This window comes from Tursiops truncatus, chromosome 1, assembly GCF_011762595.2.
Source record: "Tursiops truncatus isolate mTurTru1 chromosome 1, mTurTru1.mat.Y, whole genome shotgun sequence".
Classification (NCBI taxonomy): Eukaryota; Metazoa; Chordata; class Mammalia; order Artiodactyla; family Delphinidae; genus Tursiops; species Tursiops truncatus.
Window position 1 is genome coordinate 100,305,871 of NC_047034.1, and position 21,084 is coordinate 100,326,954.

The 21,084-nt window shown below is 40.0% G+C and overlaps 1 long non-coding RNA gene across 1 annotated transcript; it reads right to left on the reverse strand.

Moving 5' to 3' along the window:
* Nucleotides 1-1,757: 1,757 nt before the first annotated feature.
* On the reverse strand, nucleotides 1,758-18,250 carry LOC109547427 (uncharacterized). The gene is made up of 6 exons (XR_004528151.2): nucleotides 18,120-18,250; nucleotides 15,811-16,762; nucleotides 14,760-14,871; nucleotides 8,628-8,808; nucleotides 7,533-7,658; nucleotides 1,758-7,036 (listed from the first exon to the last, which is right to left on the reverse strand). It is a non-coding gene; the product is annotated as an uncharacterized lncRNA (long non-coding RNA).
* Nucleotides 18,251-21,084: the final 2,834 nt, after the last annotated feature.

The window sequence follows — 21,084 nt, forward strand, 5'->3', positions numbered from 1 at the left end:
AGGGATTTAGACTTTGTCTAATGCCCAATAGTTAATTTTGATTACTACTGTAAGTGTATCCTTTTTATTCATTGCATTTTGCCAGTGCATATTCCTAGTTTAGCGAGTTTTTATTATCTGGGGGGATGGGGGGAGGGGGTCCGCAGGGCTGGGGACTATGTGAATTTTATAAAAAATCTTTTTCTCCAAACTCGTAAAGGGACTATAAATGAGTAAATGCTGCCATTTTGGCAAAATAGATTCTCAGTGGTTGACAATTAAAAGGGAGTATATCAAAATATCAAAACTGTGACTGGGAAAATTAGACCTGGGTCTCCTTAAAAAAAAAAAGAGTGGGGGCCCCATAAGCAGAAGATGTATTAGCTGCAGAGAGAGGGAGGGGAAAAGGGAGAGAGAAAGGGAAAAAAGAAGGAAGGGGGAGGGGCAAAGAGGAGAACTAGGAAGACGAACGCTTTAGAAGGTGATGTGAAAAGGATGATTTTTATGAAGTGAAGGAAACCAGGATTTAGGAATTCGACTTTATTTCTAGAAGAAGATTGATTTATCAGCTTTTTACACATAGAGAGACCTGAAACTTTATTCAGTAATAATACAAGGCCTGAGGTTTGCTTCAAAATAATGTAGGAAGGGACTCCCTGGTGGCGCAGTGGTTAAGAATCTCCCTGCTAATGCAGGGGACACGGGTTCGAGCCCTGGTCCAGGAAGATCCCACATGCCGCGGAGCAACTAAGCCCATGCACCACAAATACTGAGCCTGTGCTCTAGAGCCCGCGAGCCACAACTACTGAGCCCGCACGCCACAACTATGGAAGCCCACGTGCCTAGACCCTGTGCTCCGCAACAAGAGAAGCCACCACAATGAGAAGCCCACACACCACAACGAAGAGTAGCCCCCGCTCACTGCAACTAGAGAAAGCCTGCGCGCAGCAACAAAGACCCAATGCAGCCAAGAATAAATAAATAAAATAAAATAAAATAATAACATAGGAAGGGGGAAGAAGCTGGGGAATGGATGGAGCTGACTTGACCGTAGGTAAATAATTGGTGAGGCAGAGTTGTGGGTACAGGATTTGGCATTTTATTCTATTTTTGTATATTTTATACTCTCTATAATAAAAGTTACTTTTTAAAATGTGATTTGTAGATAATATATCAAGATACTTGAAATTTGCACAGTACTCAATTAAGGAAAAAAGGACAGAAGTAAAAGGGATAAATAGGAGCGAAGGGAAAAGAAGAAAAGAACTGGAGCTAAGTAGAGAGAACAGAGTTGGTGAAGGACATGAAGAGAGCAGATAACAGGTTCTAAAGTGATATGTTCAACAAATGCATGACTTCAGAATTTGTTCAGGTGAGAGAAGCACAGAACCTAAAACTTCGGTGTCTTTCACAAGATACAAGTGGTTTTCTCTTAGACCTTCAAATAGAGGGAGGCAGGCAGAGCTGCTGGGCCCCTCCGTGTGAGGCTCCAAACTCCTCTTGTTTTTTGGATTGACTTAATTTTAATGTTTTTTAATTTTTATTGGAGTATATTTGATTTACAATGTTGTGTTAGTTTGAGGTGTACAGCAAAGTGAATCAGTCACACATATACATATATCCACTCTTTCTTTAGATTCTTTTCCCATTTGGCCATTACAGAGTATTGAGTAGAGTTCCCTGTGCTATACAGTAGGTCCTGGTTAGTGATCTATTTTATATATAGTAGTGTGTATATGTCAGTCCCAATCTCCCAACTTATCCCTCCCCCTGCCCATCCCCTGGTAACCATAAGTTTGTTTTCTACATCTGTGACTCCTGTTTTGTAAATAAGTTCATTTGTCCAAACTCTTCTTCTGTGGCTCTGCTCCCCACAGCTGGAACCCCCTCGGTCATGCCATGGTCTGGGGTGGCCACTGGGGCCCCAACCACCAAGTCTACATGTGGTCAGGAGAATGGGGCTCAGGCACACCCCACTGGCTGAAATTTAGTCGCATGAGTGCTCCCAGCTAAAAGGGGGGCCAGGAAATGTCATTTTTATTCTTGGAGGCCATGTACCCAGCTAAAGGTGGAGGAAGAAATGAAGTATTCTCGTCATTATTTCTTTCTTATTATGGAGAGAGGGAAAACAGCACCAGGAGACAGCTGGCAGTCCCCGCATGAAGTCAAGTTTTGACCAAGAGGTTAAGTAGTCACATACCATAATTCTGTAGAGCTCACCCTTTCCGTGTCCCTCGACCCCCACCTTTACTCCTTGTCTCACTGTCCCATTCTATTTTTCCCACAACATTTACCATTACCTGAAATCTCGTTTATTTGCTGACAAGCATCTCATGGTTGCCCCAGAGAGAGCAGGATGGCCTCCCACCAGTACCACCAAATTGGTTCAGATGTCCAGAGTGACGAGGACACACAGGCCCCAAAAGGGTCTGAGAGGGTCTGTTACTCACAAGCTGAGGTTTTCTGGGAAGAGCAGGGCCTGAATGAAGGCAGGGGCCATTGGCTCTGGGGTTCATCTGGTTAAGGGCGGGGCTGGGCTGGAGCTCTCCTCGGCACCACAGGGGTTTCTGTGGTCTGAAGGAGAGAGGGAGTGCCCAGACTTTCTTACCCACTTTCCCAGAGGCGAGACAGAGGGGAAAGGTGGGGGGGGGGGGTGCTTGAAAGCTGTGGGCAGTCTAACATCAAAAACAGAGTCAGGCATGTCTACTGTCTATCTCCACTAGCATTCTAACTCCCACGAAGCCAGGAGCCCTATCACCTCGGTATCCTCCACGTCTAAAACAGCACCTGGCAAATCAGGAATGCACTAAACATATATTTTAATACAAATAAACTCACTGCAAAGTTTATAAACTCTTCATAACAATTGCGTATTCAACTGGATCACGCAGTGCCTACCATATGCTAGTGACTTCGTGAGGACTCAGGCATTCAAGACTATTAAATAAGACATCACTGCCCTCCAGGAGCTCCAAATCGTCTAGGAGACATCAACCTTTCCTGGGGTGGGGTGATGAGTGTCCTGCCAGGTGAACGGAAGGCCATCAGAGGAGGCCCAGGAAAAGCCTGGTTTGGCTATTGTGTTAGAGGTTCCCCATCACAGGGCCAGGGGAGGAGGAGGAAAACTACAGGGAAAGATGGCTGGAGAGAGATCTCCGCTTTCATTCTTAACAAGCATTTATTGAGCGCCTTACCATGTGCCGAGTATTACACTGGGTCCTGGTGAAACTGTGGTTGCAGTGAAGTGAGGGAGACAGGTCTTAAAAGACCACACATTCGGCAATGGGCAGCCTATTGAAATCATGGAGTAGATGAGATTGCCTGCCCACATCTCAAGAATTTCACAATGAAGGTGATGTTATTTCTCAGCAGTTGGAACAGAGAAACACTGGTTTGCCAGTTTCTAACACAATCTGCGTCAGAACGATAGTTGCTTTGTGGTAGTGTCTATGTATTTCCCCGTTGTTTTCATTTATTTGTTTTACTCTGTGTTTAGTGAGGAGAAAAATCAAGCCGAGAAAACAGAAAAAAGTTTCCTTTGTGGCACTGTTAGCGCTTGGAAGGGTCTCTGTCTCTTGTCTCTGTCTCTCTCTCCTTTGGAATATAAAAGCTATCTGAGAATAAAACACTGGGCTAGAATACTTTGTCTATTGTTGTTTCAGATAAAATCCTGCTATATTTATGTGATTCTTAGTGCCCTTTGAAACATTAATTGGCCAGAAATTTCTTCATTGATAGCTTCATTACTTTTAAAAGGAACATTATACTTCTGGAATAGGCAGAACCAGGGTTCCTACTATTGGGATCATATTACCAAATACTTTGTCCTTAGCTCCAATTCTCCTTTTTCGTAAGATATTTTCCCACATCTTTGCCTGGTGAATTCTTATTCATTCTTCATGTCTGAATCCCACCCATCCTTCTGAGTCTGAGTTGAAGACCCCTCCTCTACTTCCCCTCCACCTATCATATTTACACACCTGTCAGGCTGCATTATAGTTGCTCATGCGTCTACAATCCTGGTAGGGTATGACTTTCATGAGAGGAGGGGATGTCTCTCTTCCACCTTTGAAAGTATCTCCGACTCTTAGCACAGTGACTGGCATACAAAAGGAACTCGATATTTGTAGAATAAATCGAAAATGAGTGAATGCATGGTCATAGTGTCAAAGTAAATAGACTGTGCTTTGTTTTTCTTGTTACCTCTACTCTGATTCCCACCAGTTTTTTTCACCCTTGAATATGTTGATACACATCAACATCAAGCAAGCAGATTACTACCCATGTCTTTACTTGAATCACATTCAGAGGAATGAAGAAAGCATGAATGGGCAAAGGAAAGAGTGGATTACTCCTAACGAAGCCCCACAGTTTCATACAGGGGAGTGAAAAGGGAGATGAAGTATATTGTCACATTTACAGTAACTTTTAACCTGTGAGTAACAGTAGTCCACAGTTACCATTTTGCTTGACTATATTATGAACAAAGAAAAAATGAATTTTAAAGTAATTATTACAGCTAATACACAATACTAAGTCGGGAAGTCACGTGGTAGGTAAATCTATATAGTGTCTATGTCCCAAACTGAAATGGGAGCCCACATGGTACATGATCCAGTCTGGCTAGAAATATATCATATTTCCACCTGAATATGTGACTGGGGTATATATTTTATTTATTATTCAGGTTAATACTCATCATTTTAAGCCTTAGTTTTTTTGTTTTTTGTTTTTTTGTTTTTTGCGGTACGCGGGCCTCTCACTGTTGTGGCCTCTCCCGTTGCGGAGCACAGGCTCTGGACGCGCAGGCTCAGCGGCCATGGCTCACGGGCCCAGCTGCTCCGTGGCATGTGGGATCTTCCTGGACCGGGGCACGAAGCCGTGTCCCCTGCATCAGCAGGCGGACCCTCAACCACTGCGCCACCAGGAAAGCCCAATACTCATTATTTTAAAAATAAAAATGTCACTTGACAACAGGGTATTATATATAACAATGCAGCTGTAGTAATTAATTCGAAGTTATGGGACTCAGATTTTCCACTGTGTAACTCATGATCATTTAAAAAGATTCTTTTCTTTTCTCTTTTCTTTTTCTGATACTTCAACATGTTGTTGACCCATGATTTAAGTTAAAAGATAGATTATGTTGAAGGGACGGGGGATTGATGGGAGAGAGGCCCAGGGAACTTTTTGTCACGATAGAAACATTCTATTTCTTGATTGGGGTGGTAGTTGCATGAGTTTATGCCATTTAACCATACTTTTAAGAACCGTGCATTTTATTTTATGTATAATATATCTCAATTTTTTAAAAAGAGTATTGGTGGGAACAGAAAGTGTATAATATTTTTATAAGATTTCTTCATTTTTCTGAATTTGACCTGAGTATGCCCTCGACTTGAAAGCTGAAGGGAATTATTCTTGAAATAACTGAAATATTGAAACCTTGCTGATGCTTGATTTTTATGTATAACAACAAATCTTGGCAAGAAAAAGCTGCAGGTTTCAAGTATCTTCAAATGGCACCAACTTGTCTCTCTGTGAGTAAGATGTTAATACAGATGAAGAAGACCATCCCTTCACTCAGGGCAAGTTGTTTTTCGCCTAAAAGCTCAGCCTACCATTGTCTGTTGATGTAAAAAAAAAAAAAAAAAGACCGATACAAGTACACCTCATTTTATACAAACTAAAGAGCAATTATTCAAATATTATTAATGCACTAGATGAGCTCACTATTACAAATAATTTTATGATGACTTTTCTGCTAGGTGAGGAATGTGTAATGACATAGACCATCTACCATTTGTACATCAATTCTTAGATGCACATAGTTTTCTACATTTTAACATCTCTGGAATTGAAAAGCTTTATACCATGGATGGTACCTTCTATTGGCCATTGGCCAGGCAGCAGAGAAGACTGATGTGGCTTGCACATGCATTAATTTGGTTGTTTTCCTTGATGACTTGATTTCTGGTGAGATCATGAAAATAGCAGCATCAAAATTTGCAGAATGGCAGAATGGGTATCAGCAACTTGGAAAAAGTTCTAGAATTCTAGCATTAGTGGAGCATCTTTTTTTTTTAAGAAATACTGTCTCACTGATGCTTTCGTTGGAACAAAGGATGACAAAAACAGACACCAGTGAAAAAACAGACACCAGTGCCTCCAAGTTGATGTATGATTCACAGTCGACAGACACAGAATGTGAAGTTGTTTTAAGACTACTTTAGTTATTTTGGTTATATCTTCCTGTTTATGTGTGCACAAGAGTGATATTTGATAATGTACATCTACATAAGTCTAAAAAAGCTTTTTCAAGAAGTGTAAAATAGAAACTTCAAGTGATAAGAAAGTGAGCCACAGTACAATTGGCAGCATATTTTGTTTTGTTTTGCAGTGGTACATAAAATAATGACCCATCTTACAACTGATGGCGTCTTAGAATCTATTAAAGCTGATCTTTGCACTTTTTGCATGCTTGCTTTTCAGCCAGGGGGATGATAGAAGAGCAGGCAAGAAAGACTTGTCATCAAATAATATCTTAAATTTATAATAATAACAATACTTTGTACTGAGTGGCTACTATGGGCAGCTGCGAAGTGCCTATGTATATCATTACATGTAATTCTCCCCAAAAAGCCTGAGAGAGAGTTGTTACTGAGCAGACCTTTATCCCTTCTGAGCCATTAAATAACATGTCCAAGTTAAGTTTGCAAAACCGAATCTGAACCTAGTTTTGAATGACCCCCAAAGTTCTTGATCTTTGTATAGTAGATTCTTCCCCTGCCTCTCCCCCCACCCCACCATCACCGTAAGTTCAAAGTGAAAGCTTACAGAAGGTGGAGAGAGAGCGAGATGAGAATCGGGGCATCATTCAGTTTCTGTTCAGGTTGTTCTTGAAGACAGCTTCATCCTTGATCTGGTGATACAGTTCTTCCTTCAATTATGTGCACAAAATACAATATATGATGACTTTTTTCCCAAAGTGATGCCCTTAAAAAAGCATATTAAGGGAATTTCCTGGTGGTCCAATGGTTAGGACTCGGAGCTTTCACTGCCAGGACAAAAGCATATTAATAAGTGATTTGCAATTGTTAAAAAATATTTCTGTATTCAATCTCAGACAATCAGTACAATTTTATAAATCAAAAATTAAACTCTTTAGTCAAAATTGTGACTTGGAAAAACAAAACATGAAATGTGATTGGAAAATTATATTATTAAATATTTCTTCCAAAAGCACTTTTATTTCTTCCAAAAGCATTTTTTTCCAGCAAAAGTGGAAGTGATTCAATAAAGTAACTTCAAGTTATATATAATGTATTTGAGGAGATACTCCTCAATATTATTCTTATTTACTGGTGTCATGTAATTCCCTGGAGCAGCTATTTCCTAACTCAGTTCAACTATGGTTTGGAATTTTTTATTGCTTTCTATGATACCTAACTTTCTTATACTCAAGAAATTATTCAGGGGCATAATTTCTCTCATTTGATCAGTACTTTGGGTAGCATTTTAATAAAAAGAAATCAAGGAAAGAACAAACCTACCTTTACTAAATACTAAATCTACACAGCCTTAAATGTTCACAGCGACAGATGGGGGTCCACAGGACCACACACTGGGAAGGGCTGTACCAACCTGGCTTGCTGACTCAGCCATCGCAAGCACACGTTCTGCAAGAGGAAAGATTGCCTTTCAAATTCCCCAACGCCAGATCTCCAAGCATCACAGCATCTTAATTATTCACATGTAGAGAGGCCCAGGTACTGTGCTAGTCCCAACAGTACATAAGTAAATGACTGTGAGGGCCAGGAGGAAGCAGTCTCTCCGTGCAGCTCACAAGCAGCTAGCAGCAGTGATCATCAAAATGTTAAACACTAATGCAGCTTGGGCTCTGACCAATCTAACGAACATTAGGCATAAAGATCTATACTGGCTGCAGCAGTGCACCCTGGCTGAGTGTCACCCCAGGAATAGTAGCTTGAGTGACTAGTGCAGCTTTATAGGTTACAAATATAGTTTGAAATACATTATGTCACTTAATCCTCAAAAATTATGTTATGTAGGCATTACTATCATTCTAACTTATAGGTTAGAAAATTGAGGCTTACGGAAGTTAAGTAATTTGCCATAGCTCACACAACTAGTAAGGGAAAGAGCCTAGATAAACTACCTACGGCTGCTTAACACAACCAGTTTGTTTTATTCTGTGGTTTCTCTTTCATTCTTAGGGCTAATTATAAGGACATGAAACTCACTAACGTTGACTTTTTTTTAAGCTGTTCTATCTATTGAGAAATTAGAAAATAAAAAGTGACAAAAAATGTTGATTCGGTACTTCAGCTTCATGTTATTCAAGTCACTCAGTTACCAGCAGTTCTTATTAAATGACTTTTTTCTTGGCCTATGGAAATGTTAACGACTAGTACAAGAAATACGTGCATAAGACACTTTCAGTGATATTTTTGTGAGGCTCTTCTTCACTGCTCTCATCTTCTGCTACTGTCAGCATGTTAATCTGTATCGAAAAATATGAACCAAATAGCTAACTTCCTGGATGAAATTTATGCTACAGGTTTAATCTTAGAAAGCAAGGCATGAAGTCATTGAGTCTTTTATAGGAGGATTAAAAATTCACTTACCCTAGAAAGAAAAGGCTGTGGTTCAGAAGACTTCCACATAAACTATGTAGATACTCCACCCTCACAGAGGCGAAGCCTGTCTCCTGATTCCTTGAGTGTAGGCTGTGCATAGTGATTTCCATCCAAAGAGGGCAGAATGGGGGAGGCTGGTGTGCAGGGAGTAACTTTACAGTGGAGAAACCTGACAAATAATATTTCATCCGGGTGATCAAGGTCAAAATCAAAAGTGATAAGTCGGGCTTCTCTGGTGGCCCAGTGGTTGAGAATCTGCCTGCCAATGCAGGGGACACGGGTTCGATCCCTGGTCTGGGAAGATCCCACATGCCGCGGAGCAACTAAGCCCATGCACCACAGCTACTGAGCCTGTGCTCGAGAGCCCATGAGACACTACTGAGCCTGCGTGCCACAACTACTGAAGCCCACACGCCTGGAGCCCATGTTCCACAACGAGAGAAGCCACCGCAGTGAGAAGCCTGCAAAGAAAGAGTAGGCCCTGCTCGCTGCAACTAGAGGAAGCCCGCGCGCAGCAACAAAGACCCAACACAGCCAAAAATAAATAAATAAAATAAATAAATGTATTTAAAAAAAAGTGATAAGTCACATTAATGGTATGTACCTTTGACATGATGTGATTAACATGGCATTCTGCAAGATGGTTTTTCAGAGACTCGCAGATCTTCCCGGTCTGCCAGCTTTCCAAATAAAGTCCTACTCCTTGCCTCAACACCTTGTCTCCGATTCACTGGTCTATCGTGCGGCCAGCAGAGGGAGCTTGGACTCAGTAACAAATTCGGCTTAGCCAGCCAGGAGCCTTGCTGCTCCTGGCTAACTGGCCCCGGTCAGGGGAATACTGGGGCAAGGCCCTAGCAGCTGCCAGGACCATTTGTCCTGAGGATCTTCCCTCCAAAGTTCCCTGCAGCGGCACTGGCTACCCCAGAGCTTGGCAGTTGAAGCAAGGAACCGACAAACTTCAGTTTGTGGCTATGAGTCGATGGACTCGATTTGATTCTGGAGGGTAAGTCGCACCGGCGTGCATGCCGGGAACATATTCCCCCCATAATCTGGGCTTTTCCTTCACGGACCAAACCAATCTGGTTGGGGTACCCTGTTGGAGGGGGTAATTGTTGGACTCTACCTGATCCTGGGAACTGGTTCTCTGGGAACTAGTTCGTTGGTTTTGTAGGGTAAGTCTACCCGATCTGGGAACTAGTTCATTGGTTTTGTCTTGGTTTTGTGTGCATCGAGGCTAGAATTTGTGCCTTTTGTGTTGGACTTTGTCTGCGTCTTTTGTGTCTTGGTGTTATCAAACTTTTAAAGGTGGAAAATACTCCATCTATCCCTAAGGAGAGGCCTTTGGGGAATATATTAGATAAATGGGCAAAACATAGCCGTGAGCCTATAACTAAGAAAGACATGATATACTATTGTAATAAGATGTGGACCCAATATATGTTATGATCAGAAGAACGATGGCCCCTGAATGGCTCACTCAATTATTATACAATCTCGCAGTTAGAAATGTTCTGCAAAAGAGCAGGGAAAAGAGATGAGATTCCATATGTGGAGCATTTATGCTATTGCATCAGGAGGAAAAGGAGTCAGAGGGCTGCCACCTTATGGTGCAGTGGTCTGAAAGGAAACACAAAGGGAAACCTGTTCTACAAGGGAAAAGAAAAAGAAAATGCGAGTGGGGACATGTTATTTCAAAACTTAACCCCCCAAACCCAGCCTGTTCATCTCCCCAGTGGCCGAGCAGGCTGCACCGGCAGCTGTTCCAACTGCCCCCGCCCCCTCCCACCCCGTGCCGCCAACAGATTCACCACCTCCTGTTTCCCCTACCTGTGGGGATCAAATACAAGTTTCTATGGTAACCCCCAGGACACAGGGACCTGGTTTAGAATCACCATCTAAGACCCAACAGGGCACCCAATTTGGACCGGGGCCACTTCTGCAGCAAGGCAATTTCCCGTGCCCCGATATCCTGTAAAAGGCCAGGGGACTCCCTTGGACTTAAGGCATCCGATTCTGATTTCCCCACAGGAGCCGCAGGTAACATTGACAGTGGGGAACAAGGTGATTGATTTTCTAATAAATACGGGTGATCTTAAGAGACTTATAAATATTAAACAAAGGGGAAACAAAGTCATCCTAGGAGAAACTTGCCTATATCTTTGAGATACAATGTCCTAACTGGTCTTCTCAAAAACACTTATTTCTGCCATCTTTTTAAAATGCAAATTTTGAAAAAGAGGGTACTAAATAAAAAGTAATTTAGAACTTGACTTGTTTTCCATAAGTATTAGTAGAAAGGGGTTAACCATCTGAACAAGTGAGCTTAATTTTTTCCATCTGCCAGAAACCCAACTTTAATCCAACCTCTTTTGTAAACTGATGGGGTTTACATTGCTGTACCTGACTTGGGCTGGAATTTTGAAATGAGAACTATGATGTCTGTTTGTGTGTTTGTATGTGTTTTTGTCTTTGGGTAACATTGCTGAGGTTAGTCTGTAAATGAGCTCTATTTAATTGGCTTAAAGAAAAGTGCTTACAAACCAAACAATTCTAAATACAAGAGAAATTAAGCTAAATGAGTTTCAGGTTCATGTGAACTGGGAAATATTTAGTATTAAATTAATGCCTGGTATTCATGTTTAAGTTTGTTGATCTAATTAATAGAGACATGTCCTTAGAGCCATCAACATTAAGTATAGTACTTTCACTGCACCTAGGTTTAATAGAAGTTAAATGAAATCTTGTTAGATTTGTTGCAAATTTGTCAGCAAGAAAAATAACTTGATATGATGAAACTTTAAAGTAAATAAAAATAAGAGATTTTAGGTAAACTATAAGAATAATTGTGTTCTAAAAATCATCTAAAATAGGTTCTCCAGATTTTGGTAACTATTACTTGCCTCTTGGTTGTCACTAGAAATTAAGGTTTTCAAGAGTTGGGGATTCTAATTTAAATATATAATTAAAGCTACTGAAAATAATAAAACATTTCAGTACGGTAGAATGTGTGTTTTCAGTTAAGAATATATGAGGAATGGAATTACATTTTGCTGAGAAAGTTTTGTACATGATCAGGATTAACTAAGATTGATGTTAACTAAGTAAATGGATTTTTTTTTTTTAGATAAGCTAATACAAGACTGGAGTTTGATCTCTCTGTGTTAGAAGTGCTTCTTTCGATAACAGATTATGTAAGTTTCTGTGCCCTTAAGTGATCCATATTTGTTTTCTTTTAATCGTTTTGTGACTTTGGTTAAATGAATAAGTACTCTTTCACAGTGACCTACGATCCTGTTGTATTTTGAAACCTTTCTGATATTTTTAACAAAATTCCCAAATATCAAAATCTGACTAAAGCTTTTTAGCCTCCATCTGACCCCGGTATACTTCGAAAGAACATCTCTGAAACATCTCAGAGAGAGATGTCAAACTAAGTTTATTTCGTATGTTAAATTACTTCAAAAACATTGTCAAGTGACTGGAGATGAACCTTAGATTACAGAGTATGGATAAATGTCATTTATATAGATATTCCAAATTTTATATGGAATCCCTAACATCTGATATGTCCTGATATGTTATCAATCATAATACTAGTTATTCTAAAATGTTATATCCAAAATTACATTGTACTCAAATCTTTAACCATGCTATTTTAAGTTTTTTGTCCTGATGCTTTTACAAAATGAAAATTCTTCAAGAAGACTGATAAAAAGGAACTTTTTAACAAATATAAGTTTCTGATAGCCTTTAGATAATATCACTGGACTGGGTAACAAATGACAAAACTAAAGGGAAACCTGATTATTTCATCCAGATCAATGGGAATTAATTACGTGGGAATAAATGAACTGGTAAACATGATTTATAATTTTATGACTTTGGGAAATATTCTGGCTTTAATCTTTGTTTTTCGGAAAAATCTTTTCTCTTATGCTGTGACCTACAACAGTTGATAAAGTATGCCTTTGTAAACAAAGAGGAAATGTTTATCTTTTTCTCTCTACCTGACCCTGCCAGAATTTGTTTTCTCCAGCTGGCTCTCCTGTGGACTTCATACTATGCTAATCATTGTTTTAATTAGTTCTTTATTTCCAAATTGTGTGTGCTTTGTATCTCCCTGCTGCACTGTGTCTTTGTCAATGTTACTAGCTGCATTACTTATATCCTGTCTATTTTATGAGTGTTGTCTCTTGCAGTACCAAGTGTGTAACCAGGCCTCCAACAAAACTTCTATGGCTAAACATCTTAAGGAAATAGATCACTTTTATAACATAATTGTAATAATGCGATTCTAGGTATGGGAAGACGCAACAAGGGAAAATGTCTCCTGGATCATAATTAAACAGAGGATCCAGAGAATCTTTAATTATCAATAGGGCCTAATCCAAAAATTAGCACTTGGAGTGGCATATCAAGAATTTTCGCCTGACCTGCGATGAGCCTCCCAGCACAGTGGGACAAAATTTGATCATGAAATGTCTCCCAACTATTGGTCAAATTCGTGACCAAGAGGAGAGGATCAGTCATCAGCGATCGCAGCCCTCCAACCTGAGCCGGTGAGCCCTGAGGAAATGCAGGAAGGAGAAGAATACCTGCCATCTAGCAGCCATCAGACTGCAGCCACTCCCTATGGTGAGCTCTGAGGAAACTCAAGATATGAAAATCCAGGATACAGGCCCCAGATAGCTGTGGTGCATATCAAAGAAATGATTTCAGTGAGCCCAGACTCTTGCATCTTCCCATACATAGAAAAATGCTAAATTCCTTAACTTGAGATGTGGCCTCCTGGGCTTGAAGACCTCAAAATTCCTGATAACTCTCAACTTTTAGGTTATAAATACTTTCAACTCTACAGGCATAAAGTAGACACTTCCAAAGTGTAACACGAATCTCAACATTTGGATCACTGACACCCGACGGTGGACACTCCCAGAAAGATCCATCAGACGGAAGAGTTAAAACGTTGTCACCCCTTTTTCCACAAGATTGTGGAATGGACATTGACAGTGGGGAATTGTAACAGGAAAGAGCTAAATCAGACTCCATGTTCAATCTGTTTCTTTGACTTTAACCTTTCCTTTTCGTTGCTCTTGTTATTTTAATCATACATAATGGCCTGCCTCAGGGAACCCTGCCCCTCTGCCTGAATGTTAAAGTGCCTTTGTTCAGCTCACAGGGAGAGGATCCGAGCCCACCCACCTGTGGATGGCTTCAAGAAAGAAGATATTAACACATCCCCTCCCTGAGGCTGGCCATTCCAGGGGATATTTGCAAAACTTCTGGCCTTTTTACTTTACTTCCTCATCTCCTCCCCCTCTCTGTGCTATAAAAGAAACTGGCATCCAAACCCCGATAACATGGTTTCTCAGAGGCACCAGTCTGCCATCTTCTCGGTCTGCCGGCTTTACTTGCCTTAAAAAAAAGAAAAACAAAAACCGGCATTCTGGGGTCTTCCCCTCCAAAACTCACAACCCTAGTCTAATCATAAAAAGCATTAGACAAATCCCAGTTGAGGGGCATTCTACAAAAAAATACCCTGACCAGTACTGCTCAAAATGGTTGCGGTCATCAAAATCTAGGGAAGTCTGAGAAATTGTCAAAGCCAAGAGAAGTCTAAGGAGACATGATGACTAAATGTTATGTATCTTGGATGGGAGCCTGTAACAACAAAAAAATATCAGGTAGACGCTAAGGAAATCTGAATATTGTAGGAACTTTAGTTAATAATAATGTACGAACACTGGTTCATTAATTGTAACAAATATACCAATACTAACGAAAGATGTTAATAATAGGGGAAATCTTGTGAGGTACATGGAAAACTTCTGTACTATCTTTGCAATCTTTTTTTTTTATCAATCTGAAATTGTTCTAAAGAATGAAGTTTATTTTAAGAAAATAACTCATTTATCATTTTGACACTTCAGTAGGTGATCGCACTACACCAGGCCTTCAGTTAATTCAAAATTCCTAAAGAAGCAGATAAGATGAGGCTGGAATTCCTCGGAGCTACCCTTGCTGGTTCTCAGGAAGCCCACCTCCTACATCACCACCACCCCTACTTTATCCTACTTTGGTTTCACAGCCAAGGTTCTTGTAAGAAGAGTGTAGACTTACCGCCTCTACTCCACCTTTCATTCACTCTTCAAACCACTGCAGTCATGTGACTAGCCAGCCATAACTCCAAGTCGAAATTCAGTGGATCCTTCTCAGTTTTCACTTATTTAATCTGATAAAGATTGAAAGTATTGATCACTCACTTCTTTATAACTCCCAGTTTCCTTGTCACAGTCTCTCCTGTTCTCTTAACTTTCCTTCTCCTTGGCTAAAAAAGCTGCCTATCCACCCTCCACTATTTTTTTTTTAACGTCTTTATTGGACTATAATTGCTTTGCAATGGTGTGTTAGTTTCTGCTGTACAACAAAGTGAATCAGCTATACATATACATATATCCCCATATCCCCTCCCACTTGCATCTCCCTCCCACCCTCCCTATCCCACCCCTGTAGGTGGTCACAAAGCACCAAGCTGATCTCTTTTTAGATCTGATAGAACTTGAGCTTCTTGGTCTGGAGAAGGGTCATTTAGTTGTGCAGATATAGGGCAAGTAGACATGCATGACTTACTTTTTTGTCTTAGCAAAAACTGTCTCTCCCATTGGTGTGCAGAGCTAGACACTGGGGAGGAGGTGACTCAGTCCCTACAAGGAACTGAAGGCCTGCTTGAGGAAAAGACATCAGAGCCCCAAACTCCAGACTCCATGGTTCAACGTCAGGGAAGCCTGTTAAGGATCCATCAAGGAGTCCTGAGGAAAGTCTGCTAGGGGAGAAGTGACCAAGGATTCCAAGAGCTGAACATACCAGGAAAATAAGATACAGCAGCACAAAGACCCCAGAATTCATGGGGGTGGAAGGTGGGTACATTGTTTTCAGCACACAGTGGCAGAATTACCTCCCCAACCATCCTGCCATTGCTGTTGCATGTTGGGGGAAAATTGCTGCGCATAAGTGTGAATTAAGTGTAGCTGTGACCCTAATACCCACTGCTGTGGTCTGCACAGTCATCTAACAGGCCAGCAAGGGCATCCCAACACCATCCATCAAACTGCAGGATTAGTCTTCAATGGTAATACCCTGTGGACTCAAGAAACAAAGGCAATGGACTTACCAGGCTCCAGTGCTCTCTCCACCTGACGCTTGGAAGAAGACTGACCAACAAAGCTCCAATCCTTGGGCTGAATCAGTACCTGCCATTAATGGACATTTTTGAGGAAGGAAATTATGAAACCTTGCTAATATGGACTCAGTCAATTTGTTAAACAAAAGATGTGATCATATTTGTACCCTAAATTTCTGAAGTTCACACCAGCCACACAAGTTCTGCTCACTCTACCTAACCCTTAAATATTGCTATTTTTGAAAATTTTGTACTCCACCTGGATAATTCCATCCAGTCTGTATCTTTATTACCTCCTTTATCCAATGTCTCCCATATCTCTATCTAGAAAAAAGGATTCTGAGCTATGTATTACCTCCAACTGCCTTCTTAACTTCATCTGGGTGTTCCATAGGACTGCAAATGCAGCCTGTCCACAAATGATTGTACTTCCCCAAAGTGCACCCACACACCCATAAAAAACATATTCCCCTACCCTTACTAGTGGCATTACTCCAAACAGAAATATGGGATTCTTCTTAGTTGCCTCCTTTCCATCACCTCCCACATCTAATCTCTCCTCTTCTTACCACCTTCTCTTGTTCGCCACCTTCTTTGCACTAATCCAGACCCTCACTTCTTCTTGCCTGGACTTTGCAATTGCCTCTTGATGTCTTACACTTCCCCAAGCATGCTAATTCCTCAATTTGAAACATGCTTCCCATTTTCCCACTGTGTGCATCTGTCTTTTCCAACTCATAATTGGTTTCTCCAGAAGGCTTCCTTCACGTCCCAAGTCAGGATTAGCGGCCTCTCTTGTGAGATGTCCTATCACAGTGCTTATCACGCTGTACCCGGTTCTTGTTTATCGTCCTTGGGAGACTGTGGGCTCCTGAGGGAGGGGTTGTCTCATTCACCATGGCAGCCCCAAAGTCCAGCACAGTGCCTAGCACTCAGTAGGTATCTAATAATTTGATGAATAAATAAATGAATAAACATTAACTTTTGCTCCTGCCTTTTAGTCTTCCCCCTCCAGTCCATCCGCCACAGTCCATTCTCCACATGTGATTCTAAAACATCATGTTACTCTACAGCTTAAAACTCATCATTTATTTTCCTATTGTTCAAAGTAGTGTATCTGAAACAGTGTTCCATGTTACACTGCTCTGAGAAAAAAAGCAAGGCTAATGATATTTTGCTTCTAAAATTTATTGAGAAAAAGAAAAGCAGCTCTCAACCTCCAGGAGCTGGCCTGCTACTATCAGCTATGCCTTAAGACTCTACTGTTGAACACAAACAGTTTCACAGACCATCAGCAAGAGACAAGGCTGCTCTTTGACTGTGATGGGTCAGGACAAAAACAAGGCCACTCCATAAACATGTCTGCACAGAGACATAACATGAACAGTGTCCAAACCACAAAAATGGCCAAACATCCTCCTATCCTGGCTGATATGAGTGACTGCTGCTTCTTTACCCATTACAGGCTAGCCTCCAACTAGTCTTCTCTCCTTTGAGTTAAGATTTATTAATCATACTCAATCATAGAATTACCTGTTTTCTGACATTTAATGCTAAGCAAAGCCCCACTTCCTCAAACTCTCCTGAAATCACTTAACCCGAACCCCAATCCTACAATAAACCCTTTCTAACACCATCTTACTGAGATGCACAGTTCCCCGTGGTGTACATTCTTCCTTTCTGCCATGAGTAATAAACCCACCTTCCTTGTTCAACCACAAGTATGTTCCTGGTGGTCTTTGGCTGGAGGGCATTGGCAATATTTTTTCCTATATCTAAGTAAAATACTAAACGTATTTATATTATTGCTTATGTGCTTATGTGACTCTAAGAATGACAAGAAGTTACGAACACCTGATGTTTGACCTGTCCATTGGTATAGATCCAGCATTTACCAACTAATTAAGCATTGCTTTATGTTGTCTATTAGTCTTATCATTTCACTGTTTTTTTAATATTAACAGCATATCTTGGAGATATTGTCAGTTCAGTTCCAGACCATCATAATGAAATAAATATTGCAATAAAGCGAGTCACACAAATTTTTTTCATTTCTCAGTGCATATAAAAGTTATGTTTATACCACGCTGTAGTCTATTAAGTGTGCAATAGCATTATGTGTAAAAAATGTACATATCTTAATTTTAAAATACTTTATTGCTAAAAAATGCTAAACCATCATTTGAGCCTTCAGTGAGTCATAATCTTTTTGCAATAGGAACATTAAAGATCGCATCAAACATCAAAGATCACTATAACAACTATAACGAGGAAAAAGTTTGAAATATTGTGAGACTTACCAAAATGGGACACAGAGACACAAAGTGAGCAAATGCTGTTGGAAAAATGGTACCGATAGAAAATTGCTTGACACAGGGTTTCCAGAAACTTTCAATTTGTAAAAAACGCAGTATCTGCAAGTGCAAAAAAAGTGAAGCACAATAGAACAAGATGTGCCTGTATTTAATTTTATTACATATTAAACATTTATACTAAACAATGGAGCTTCCTGAATCCATCCAAACAGAAGAAAGTTTTTAGCTTGTTTGTTTAAAGGAGAGTTCTAAATAGGTGTCTGATCAGATACAGCTCAAATACCGGCTCCCTCCCTCATGAAGCATGAGCTTATGGGTGACACTTACAGCACACAGTGCAGGATGAACACGGCACTTCAAGTAGTGAGACGATCCAGACGCAGAACTAATCCTGTGGAAGCAGGAGCCAGTAGTCCCTTTCAGAGTGTTTGTACTAGTGTTAGGTCAACTCTCCCTTTGTCTTCTCCCATCTCTATAAACGGACAATGCCTACAAAATGTTCTCTACGAATGACAACATTCTTGTGCAGGTGGATTTTTTGTGGAAATTGGAAAAGGTCCAAGTTTCGTCTCTGGGCTCATTCCATAAATTGTGGGAAAGTCTTCGGGTTTTCAGAGGCTAGAGAATTAGGGATGTGTTTTGATCTAATTTTATCTAGATCTTGAGAGGAGGAAGAAGCTCCTTGATGCCATCTGGACTGTATACATAATCTGAAAAATAAGCTAAAACTTTTTGAACTATAGTGGAAAATGGAAATGGCTGTAACTAGACTATGAACTCTTTGAGGATTGGCTGTTCTCTCCAATCCTTGGTACTCAAATTGTGGTACAAGGTGCAACAGCATTGGCATCACCTAGAAGCTTATTAGAAGCACAGATTCTAATCAACCCCAGGACCAACGCAGGATCAACCCCAGACCTACTGAATGAAAATCTGCATTTGAATAAAATCCTTGATATTTTGTATGCAAATTAAGAAGAATCTGAGTCAGGTACTATACCTCACTCACTGTTGAAGGAGAGAAAGGATAGAAGGAAGGAAAGCAATCTTATTTCAAAAGCTCTTACACTAGATTATCGATGAGTATTTTAGGACTTTAACAATGAGGAGAAGATAGGAAAATATTTTTTAAATTAAAATGTATAAATTTTATGCAGTCCATGATATGTTCCTGTATTCGTTTGTCTCCTTTGTTCTCTAATATCTCACATCATTGTCACAAATTTCTCCCAATTAATTTTTTAACATAAGTACTAGTATGGATAAAGTAGTACATTAAATCATATTTTTTATTACTTGACTAATTTGACATAAAAATGTTGCCAGCTTTGAATTAAAATTAAGGGCATCGATATTTTCTCTTTTTTAGCTACCCAGATAGCACTGTGGTTTTTATATATTATTTTCTTTTGATTTATGTTTTTAAGGTGATGTGGTTGTTGCCCTTGTTGTTGTTAGTATTCTCCACCAGAATTGAGCACCAACTTTCACTCATTTCTTTTTTTTTTTTTTTTTGGTAGGAAGTTAGTTACCAAAAATAAACTGCATTAAGTCCATATTCAACTTTAGGATTTGGGCTCCCTTAAAATTGTGACATAAAATTACAAGCACCCTCCAAAATTTCTTTCAGCTTTAGGTAAAATTAATGTTGGAGGTCACAATGGCATTTGATAATGAACCTTGTGCAGAAATAGTCTTGTTGCTATAAGTACTTCGAGAATTCCAAACACTGGCTCTCCTCCTCCTTAGCAAAGATAAGAGAATGTTGGAAGCACTCACACTGCAGCAACCTCAAGAACAGAATAAACAAGGAACACTAACCTGGAGGGGTAAAGACTTACTTAAATTTAATTGCCAGTTCTCCTTAATGTTTGCTGAAGAGCAAGAAGTTCCCCCAAGATATTCAACTATTAACTACAAAATTTTGATTCTTACAGGCAATCAAAAATTATGTCAGGACCGCACATCTTAGAAATCATATTTGTTATAGGAAATTATCTTTTTCCATGGCATCTAAAGGATATCTATTATTTAAATGCTTATTATTTAAACCATTTAATTTACAGATGGTTTAGTATTTAAATTTAAATTGTTCACCATTCTTTAAATGAACTCAACAGCCTTGTACAAATTCTTCCCCCACGATACTGAGCGTGAAGGGTCATTTAGTCAGACTCCAGGCTTAGCATTCCACCAGCAGCCTGCTCAAAATAAGGGGTGCCCAGAGTAGATAAAATTCCAAGCACACCAGAAAGCCTCGTTCTTCCACAGAATCATAATTAGGCAATTGTTATTTATCATTAACTTATTAAAGACTTTCCTTCCAGTCTACTTACCAATAATTAAATAATATTTTTAAACACCAGCTTGGAAATAAAGTGTTCTGGGGGAAGTTGGGGAGAGAGTTTAATAAGTGCAGCACAAAGCAAGTGTTTCAAATGTTTTAGGACAAATCTTAAATCTAATATTCTAAAGCCAGGGAGGGCTGTTGGCTTTGTTTTTGGGCAATGAATCCAAGAAGGGCCCAGAGGCGGAGTTTGCTCATTATTTTCCCTCTAAAGGCTCTTAGTCTTTATATCAAGCTAAACAACCATTGGGGCCACAACCCCAATGTTAAAACAACCATTGGGGCCACACACTCATATAGTTTTATTTTAAGCAATCTTTTCATTGATGTGCAGCATACAGAAGTTTGTACAAATCATATGAGGTTTCACAAAGTAAACTCATTCATGTAACCAGCACTGAGATCAAGAAACAGAACATGGCCAGCGTCCCAGGAGCCTCCATCCTGCCCTGCCTCGTCATTACCCTCACCCTTCTCCAGTGTAACTGTTTTTTTTAAATTTCGCTTATCATTTAATACTTTTGCACCTTACCATGTTAACCATTTGTCTTGTCTTGTCAATATTTTTTGATATTTGTTTTGGATACAATGATTACAATTGTC